Source organism: Octodon degus, unplaced genomic scaffold (assembly GCF_000260255.1).
Source record: "Octodon degus isolate 3935 unplaced genomic scaffold, OctDeg1.0 scaffold00012, whole genome shotgun sequence".
NCBI lineage: Eukaryota > Metazoa > Chordata > Mammalia > Rodentia > Octodontidae > Octodon > Octodon degus.
In genome coordinates this window covers 4021866-4031346 of record NW_004524588.1, presented here as the reverse complement: position 1 = coordinate 4031346, position 9481 = coordinate 4021866, and the positions used below count along the sequence as shown (strand labels likewise).

The 9481-nt window shown below is 46.8% G+C and overlaps 1 pseudogene; it reads left to right on the top strand.

Annotated features, from left to right (window-relative positions):
- Positions 1–5707: 5707 nt before the first annotated feature.
- Positions 5708–9189, top strand: LOC101589741 (annotated as a pseudogene).
- The last annotated feature ends 292 nt before the right edge of the window (positions 9190–9481 follow it).

The window sequence follows — 9481 nt, the reverse complement described above, 5'->3', positions numbered from 1 at the left end:
TCAAGAACCAGTGTGACAGTCTCTCCATAGCTGGGGTGTGGGGTCCTGAAGCTCACAAATTAAAAGAAAGATCCTGGGAGAAGAAAACATCAACACTTAGGAAGTCAATGCCAGGTTAGTAATCATGGAGGACCCTGGCCAAGGCCAACACAGTTCACACCTGGTGAGAAAACAGAAACAAGTGCAACCACACTTCAGAGAGGATGTTTGCAACCTGGAGTGGAACAGGTTGGCACAGAAAATCAAAGGGCACACTCACACCTAAAAGAAAGTACAAGAGGACTTTAAATGAAATTCAATGCAAGCGAGTAAAGTCATATGACCAAAGTAAGGTGCAGAGGCAAGTGCCTGTAAGGTTAGCACTTTGGGAGACTGAGTCAAGAAGATCACAAGTTTGAGTCCCAGCTGGGGAATTTAGCAAGCTCCCATCTCACAATAAAAAAAGAAAACAAAGATTTGGGCTGTAGATCAGTGAAAAGGCCATGAGTTCAATACTGTAAAAAGGGCATGAGGATAAGAGAAAACATGGGTTAGATATCCCAGTAATGCTCAAGAGAAAATTAGCACAACATTGTCCACATAGATTCTCACAGCTTCTTCCATCTGTGGAAGAATGCACTGGCATTGGCTCAGTCCAAAAGACAAGGGGGTCTTAGAATTTATCATGAAAAAGTAAATACTATGTCATAGGACTGACCAAAACCCAACTGCTAGTTAAATGATAAAAGTACAGGAATGCTGGCCAGGAGTACTGGGTCTTTGAGTTCTCTATCTGCTAACAATCTGAATTGGCCATAGGAGCTTAGGTATCTAGACCCCTGGTTAAGAAAGCTGAGGAAATAGTTATGGAAACATGTGTCATTGTCTGCCCCAGGCTTCTTAGCCTACGAGTGTCTGGTTCCTGCTCTGGGAAGGTCAGAAGGATAATGTTTTACTATCTTTTTAAATATCTAAAGACCATTAGCAAGAAATAAGCCATACAAAAAAGGAAATAGTTGTTGTAGAGGGGGCCACTTGCATGGGGCCAATTGATGTGAAACTTAGAAATTGAGGACAGAATTGACACTGGATTAGGTATTAGGTGGAACAGTTTCCTCCCCAAATTCAAGTCTACCTAGAATCCCAGCAGGTGACCTTATTTGGAAATAGGGTTTAATGCAGGTAGAAATAGTTAAGATGAGGTCATACTGGATCACCAGGTTCTAATCCAAGGACCAGTGTTCTTATAAGAAAACAAACATAAGAGACCCAGAGAGAGAATGCCCTGTGAAGACATAGGCAGAGACACTGGTCTGGTGCATCTATAGGCCAAGGGATGCCAAAGATCACTGGCCACCATCAGAAGCCAGAAGAGGCAAGGAAAGTTTTCTCCTAGAGATTTCAGGGAGAACACAGCCCAGTCACACCTCAACTTTAGATTTCTTATCCCCAGAACTGTGAAAAGATAAATTTCTGCTGTTATCACGAACCATCCATGGCATCGGCCCTAAAAAGCTGATGCAGAGAGTGGCCCACTCCGCTCATGTTGAAGATTGATAACACCAGAAATAGTGAGGAGTCCTCCAGCCAGTCTACCCAACAGGCCATGAGGAAAAAAAGCACACTGGAACCTATGACTCCTGGCTAAGAACTCTACTTGCACTGGAGGCAAGAGGAATTGAGAGATGAGACAAATTCCTAGTCTAAGATATTTACACTAGGAGTAGGTTAGAGGTAGTAGTTTATTAAATCTTAGATCAGTTATAAACCCCAGGGCCAACCAGATAGCTCAGCAAATTAAAGTGCCTGCTTAGGCAGATGCAGGGACTGAGGATCGATCCCCAGTGTGCCATTCTGGGCCTGCCCTTGGGGCGTGCTGAGGCAGCGATTGAGACTGGGCGTAGTGGTGCATGCCTGTAACTCCAGCTCTTGGGAGGCTGAAAATAGGAGGATCACTATGAGTCCAATCTATAGTGAGACCTTGTAGACCCTGTACTAAATACATAAAAAATAAAAAATAAAAACCCAAAGTCAGAAATATATAATCTGATATTGGGTTTTAAAATATAAGAACTATTTAAATTAGGTCTTCAGAAAAATACAAAATAAACTTATACCATTTTCATTAAATGTATGTTTAATTCTCTTTGTCACAATAATGGTTGCAGTGGCACCTAGCAGCTGAAAAAAAGAAAGAAAATTTCAAGAGGGATCCAGACATCAGAAGCCAGTCATTTTATGAGCCATGTTAAGTACCCACTGTGTGCCAGAAACATGGATAAGTTCTGCAGTACATCAGGTGGCCGACGATAATAACCTTTCCTCAAGTCCACCACCCTCCCACAAAGTTCCACCCATATATAAAATTTTTTTCCATAATTTTATTGAGAAACAAATAGCAATGAGACGGTTTCAAACCAAATTGGTAGGACAGTTTCAATAATTAACACATTGCATACATTCTTCCTAGTGGTTATTTGCTGTACAAGATGCAGACTTGATATCCTATTTACAAACGTTATTAGAACAAATCCCTCTATTCATTAAGAGAATGTAACTATATATCTATCCTAACCACTTTGAATACACAGATACAAAATGGACATTCATCTGTATCCCCTTTTTTGTTTAGTTGTCATTCTTTAGTCAAGTTCTGTCTCCCAAATTTCCTTGATAAAAGTAAACACCAAGTCCCTGAAGGAAGTTAGCATAAGTCACTGAGGTCCTAGCAGCCACTGATCTATGAGATGATTTACCATCTTGAAAGCAAGTAAGCCACATATGAATTCAAGGGAAAGTGTGCAGGTGAGGATAGGGATCAAGTTAGGGCCTGGGATGGGGACAAATGGGCGGCAGAGAAAATCTCGTGGTGCTGGGGCTCTGAGCAGCTGGTTTTGGAAACTTCATGATTGCACCATCTGAAGCTTTGAAATTTTAGGTGCATACAGTTCACAGAATCACAGCACAGCTAGTTCTGGTGTTGCTACCATCATGTTTGGTTCATCTTGGTTTACTTACAAAGCTATTTGTCTCAGAACAAGCGCAGGCAGTGAATGCCACAAGTTATTTATACATGTTTTTAAATTACTTTGCCCCCTGCTACCTGCAGTCTGCTATTTTCTCATTTTTTGTAACAAAGAACAATAAAAAATAAAAAATCTCTCCAAAGCAGGTGCATCCCTGGCCCCATCTTCTCCCACTGTGGAATTGAGTGACCGGTTTGTAGATGAAACTGCCCAGTTGTTGCCATGCCAAACAGACCTTCAGGGTTGCATTTGTGTTCTGGCGCCCAGCATGGCTGGGCTCGGATAATCAAGGCCCAGGGATGCAGCTCAGCTGTGAGGACACAGAGCAGAGAGGTAAATGGGGCACCACGGAGCCCTTGCATAACCAGCATGAAGCTCTAGAGTACACAGCCTCCCACACTGATCTCAATTCATCAGAAGAGTCAAGCAAGGTGTATATTCATGACATAAACTATGGGCCTCTGGACCCAACCTGCTGAATGGAAGTCTCAGAGGGAGTCTGTATGCCAGCATCTTTCTTGAGTGATGAAAGATGAAGGGCGTTCTGAGAACACTTCCCCAATGTCAGAGCACCAGTGGAATTTTAGACAGCTGTGAAAGGTGATCAGATTAGTGGATGCTGAGGATCAGCCCAGAAGATGGGAGGAGAAGGATTAGAAGGTGGTAAGACCCACAGGAGGTGAGACCATGTAGGAGGCTGTTTCAATAAGGCAGGCAGAAAGAAGAGGAAAATCTGAATGAAAGAAGAAATCAGTGGGAGGCCAAGGAGCATAAAGACGCTGGAATCAATGAAACTTAGCAAATGAACAGGCGAGGCTCAGAGGTCCACTGTCTCATGCTGAGATCCCCTCAAGAACAAGTCTTGATCTACTGAGTTCATTGAAAATAAGACCCTGTAGGAAGCAAGCATCTTTGCAGTACTGTGCAGAAAATCTAAATGTGCTGAGAAACATTCTGTATGGGTCTGATCAATTTCCTGTCACACATTTCTTTTGGCTTCTGAGTCACTTTGTCTTCCCCTGATAGTTACCCTGGCAAGTTTCTAGGTATCCTCTGACTCTAGCCTTCAGTCCTCTCCCTCTGCCTGTAATGCTGCCATTTTTCTTCTCATAGATGATCCTGAGCCTTGAAGGTCAAGAATCTGGGTGGACCGTGGCATAAATGTTGGAACAGTCATCAGGGTTCACTCAGCAGCTACATTAAGGGTATGTGTCTCTGCTATGGCTTAGGTAGCCAATGCCCCAAACTCTTGTGTGCTAAATGCTTGCTCCCAGGGTGGCTCTGCTGGGAAGGGGTGGAACTGAAAGATATGAGACCTCACAGGAATGTCTTAGGTTATTGGGAGTATGCCCTCCAAAGGGACTTCAGAACCCTACTCTCTCTCTCTCTCTCTCTCTCTCTCTCTCTCTCTCTCTCTCTCTCTGTTTCTGTCTCTCTCTCTGTCTCTCTCTCTGTCTCACTGTTTCCTGGGTCAAGCTGTCACCACTCAATCACTTAATCCAACACACACACTCACACTGTAATGTGTCACCATCTACCACCCTCACTCAAACTGACCTGCTGTCTTTGAACATCCAAATTGGTGAGCTCAATAGACCTTTCCCCTTTCCAAGTTTGTTGCTTGGGTATTTCATTGTAAAAAAGCAAACTAATGAAAGACTGTATTCATTACCCTATCCATACCATCTGTTCAAGGATGCCCATGTTTTCTGCCCCCTGACACATCTTCTTCTTTTTTTTTTTTAATTTTAGGGAAGGATCTACAGGGTGTTCAGGGTCTCACTAATAGATCCTACTCATAGTGCTCCACCTCTTTACAGCCTCCCAAGAGCTGGGATTACAGGCACGCGCCACCATGCACAGTCTCAATCACCATCTCAGCATGCCCCGGGGGCAGGGCCAGCACAGCAGGCCTGGTGATTGAGCCCCTGGCTCCTGTGCCTATTTGTGGGTGCTTTAATCTGCTGAGTTATTTGGCCAGCCCTGTGACACAGCTTCTTTCTTGGGCTCTCTACTCACACATGTTCCAATCTTTCTCCCAAGCGTTTTTTCCTCCTGTGCCTACTCATAATTTTGGCTGCTTCTGTTATTGACTCTGTACCTGAATATTTTAATTATATCACCATAATTTACCTTTGCAGCATTGTTTTCTTTAAATTGCATACTCATTGGTCACCATCTGTCTTAGCTGACCCTCACTACACTCCTTGTAACCCTGAGAGGTAATCTGATCTGACACAATGACACAGGCAAGCTGGCCTGTCACACCCGGTTTTGCTTTGCTAGGATTCTGCCAGGTAAGTCACCTCAGCTTGGTACCAGGTACCTGCATGGAGGGGAGAAGAAAACTTCACAGTTACTTTCTAGTCTGCATTCCTGAAGAGAAGCATGAGGCGGGGAGCGGGGAGGAGTGTTTCCACTGCTCTCCCCTGTACTGCCTTCCCTGGTATCTGAAGGGGAATCTGGGTCCAGGATATTCTTCTGTCCCTGTGGTATCAAGATCCATGATGCCCAAGTCCCTGGTAGAAAATGGTACATAGTATTTGCATAGACCCTACACAGTTCTCATGTATGCCTTAAATCATTTGTAGATTACTTATAATACCTAATGCACTGTAAGTGCTATTGAAATAGCTGTTAGACTGTAGGGTTTAGGTGATAATGAGAAGAAAAATTGGGTGAGAACTAGGAGCCTCTCCTCCACATTTCATAAGTATTGACATTACACAGTGTTAACAATACATCCACAGAGCTTGGCTGAAGAGGAAATAAAGACAGAACAGGAGGTGGTACAGGGCATGGAGATCTCTACTCACTCCAGAGATCCTGGTGCTGCAGACAGAATGGCCCAGAAAAGAAAGTTCCCCTCCCTCTGCATTCCTCCAATGGTCATTCGCCTCAGGACGTGACCTCAAGCCAAATTAAAAAGAAAAAGAAACCTGGCTTAGTGAACAGTAGCAGTAAGGAGCAGGATGGACAGAATGATTTCTACTGCTGGGTTTGTCACTGGGAAGGCCAAGTCCTTCACTGTGAGCTCTGTCCCCAGGTTTATCACACTAAGTGTCTGAGACTGATATCGGAACCAGAGGGGGACTGGTTTTGTCCTGAATGTAAGAAGATTACTATGGCAGAATGCACTGAGACCCAGAATAAAGCTATGACCATGCTGACCACTGAGCAACCATCCTGGCTGCTCAAATTTGCCATTCAGAAGATGATGCAGCCAGGGACAGACGCCTTCCAGAGGCCCATTCCAGTGGAACAGCATCTTGACTATGCCGAGTCTATTTTCCATCCAATGGATCTTTGTACTTTGGAAAAGAATGCTAAAAAGAAGATGTATGGTTGCACTGAAGTCTTCCTGGCCGATGCAAAGTGGGTTTTGCACAACTGCATCATTTACAATGGGGTAATCACAAACTGCGAAAATAGTCATCAGAATCTGTGAACATGAGATGAATGAGATACAAGTATGTCCAGAATGTTATCTAACTGCTTGCCAAAAATGAGGTAACTGGTTTTGCGAGCCTTGTAGCAATCCATGTCCTTTGGTCTGGATAAAACTGAAGGGTTTTCCATTGGGGCCTGCAAGAGCTCTGCGGGATAAAGATGGGCAGGTCAATGCTCTTTCTTTGGACAACACGACAGGGTCTGGGTTGCAAGAAACAATTGCTACCTCATGTCTAAAGCAATTCCCTTCTCTGTGAAAAAGACAAAAAGCATGTTCAACAGTGCCATGCAAGAGGTGGAGGTTTACATGGAGAACATCTGCCGGAAGTTTGGGGTTTTTAATTACTCTCTGTTCAGGATGCCGTACACGTCAAATAGCCAGTGCCCAAAGCTGTTCCATCCATCCAACCCCAATGCCAAGGTCTGCAAGCAGAACAAGGTGAAGCTGGACTTCGACATGACCGTGTCCCCCAAGATCCTGATGAGCAAGCCCATGCTGCGTGGGGCGTGGGTGGCAGGATCTCCTTGTCGGACGTGCCGCGCTGGCCCATGAGCACGAACTCCTTGGTGCACACAGGCTCCGACGTGGAGCAGGACGCAGACAAGAAGGCCACGTCCAGCCATGTCAGAGCCAGTGAGGAGTCCATGGACTTCCAGGAGAAGAGCACAGCTTCGCCAGCTCCCACAAAGAGGGGACAGGCAGGGAGGCTGTCCGGCAGCCCGAAACCTTTCTCTCTGCAAGCGCCAGCACCAATCGTGATGGAAATAGACAAAATGCCCATGATCAGGAGCATCCTGAACCTTAACCTGGGTCGAAGCAAAGCAAGGCGGTCCTGCAGCAGGCCACCCCAGTTCCTCTCATCTCCCCCAAGTGGCAGATTCGCAGCAGGTTCCAGCTGAATCTGGACATGACAATAAAGCTGCAAAGCACAGCTAGGCATAAATGAAATCTCAGAAGATATTTGTATGGCCGTGGAGCACAACGATTCAGAGGACTCCGAGAAGTCAGACAGTAGCAATATTGAATATATCAGTGATGATGAACAGAAAACCAAGAAAGAACCAGAAGACCCCGAGGGCAAAGAGGTAGCAGGGTAGACAAAGAGGCATCAGTTGTCCAAAAAAAACCCAAGCATGCAAACCCAGTGAAGGTTAAAGAGGAGCTGAACAGCACTTTTTCAGTCAGTGAGAAGGCAGACCCAGGGCTGTTTAAGGACAAGGCCAGCCCTGAGCCCAAGAAGGTCTTTGCAGAAAATATGAAACCATCACCGCACCTCATGAGGGACAAGTTGAAAGGACAAGATGGATTCCCCCACCATACATTTGGGCCTGGACTCCAATTCAGAGAGCGAGCTTGTCACAGATTTATGAGAAGACCCTTTTGGGCAGAAGGTTCCAAAAAAAAAAAAAAAATGAGGAACCCACAGAACTGTCTCCCAAGCAGGATGCTGCAGATAAAGGCCACCACCCACCACTGCCAGCAGGCAGTCAGTCTCCCCCCTGGAATGCCGGTGCTCACGAGCTCTGCCGCTCCAACCCCCACAGCGGGTGTCCCAGCCACCACCAGCACCGTGTCCACCGTCACAATCACGGCGCTGGCCATGGCTGCTACAGGGAGCCCGGTGAAAAAGCAGAGGTCACTTTTACCGAAGGATACAACCCCGGCCGTGCAGCAAGTTGTGTGGAACTCATCGACTGTCCAGCAGAAAGAGGTCACGCAGAGCCCATCCACTTTCACCATCACCCTGGGGACCCACACGCAGCTGTCGCCCCTGATCAGCAACACCGGGACCAGCAGCACCCTTGCGTCTTCGCTCAGTGCTGACCTGCCCATCACCACAGTCTCTGCGATGTTACCGCAGACATAGCCAAGTACACTAGCAAAATGATGGATGCAATAAAAGGAACGATGACTGAAATATATAACGATCTTTCCAAAAACGCTGCTAGAAGCACAATAGCGGAGATCCGCAGGCTGAGGGCTTAGATCGAGAAGCCGCAGCGGTTGCACCAGCAGGAGCCGTCAGAGATGAAACACAGCTTGGAGCTGACCATGGCCGAGATGCGCCAGAGCCCGGAGCAGGAGCAGGATGACTCACTGCCGAGGTGAAGAAGCAGCTGGAATTTGAGAAGCAGCAGACGGTGGACGAGACCAAGAAGAAGCAGTGGTGTGGCAACTGCAAGAAGAAGGCCTTCTTCTACTGCTGCTGGAACTCCAGCTACTGCGACTACCCCTGCCAGCAGGCCCACTGGCCCGAGCCCGTGAAGTCCTGCACGCAGGCAGCTACCGCCCCCCAGCAGGAAGCAGATACCGAGATGAACACAGAAACAGTGAACAAGCCTTCTTGGGAGCTCTTCCAGCACCCCATCAGCTCCTGCAGACACCACCAGCGCCCTCAAAGAGAAGGAGTCATCAGTTGAGAAAAGCAAGGATAGTGGCTCGACCTTCAACCATTCTGGCTCCAGAGAAACGCCCTCCTCCATTCTCTTAGACTCCAACCAAGGCTCTGTTAGCAAAAGGTGTGACAAGCAACCTGCCTATGCCCCAACCACCACAGACCACCAGCTGCATCCCAACTACCCCACCCAGAAGTACCAGTCCCGGAGCAGCAAGTCCAATGCTGGAGCAGCAGCGAGAAGTGTGGGTAAGGCCACCCTAAGCACGGCGCCGGGACCAGTACCAAAAGCCCCTCCCAAAGGTGTCTAGTCTCGACTGGACACCTTCTGGGACTAGGAGCAAGTGGTGCCCCAGGCCACCACCCCTTGGGGGGAGCAGCCTTGACACCGGGAGAGGAAGAGATGGCAGCACCAGAGCGACCATGGGAGACGCTAGAAAGGAAGATGCAGCCTCGACCGGCGCTCAGCACAGAGCAGCTACACTACATGACATCCGGCATCGCCTTGCTGAAAACTTGCGCCCTAAGCTTTAGCTGTAAATAATGTACAATTGTGGATGTCACTGAACCTAGAGTACCTTTCCTTTTTATATTTGTATTGACTTTAACTTATACAAAAAAGAAAAAGAA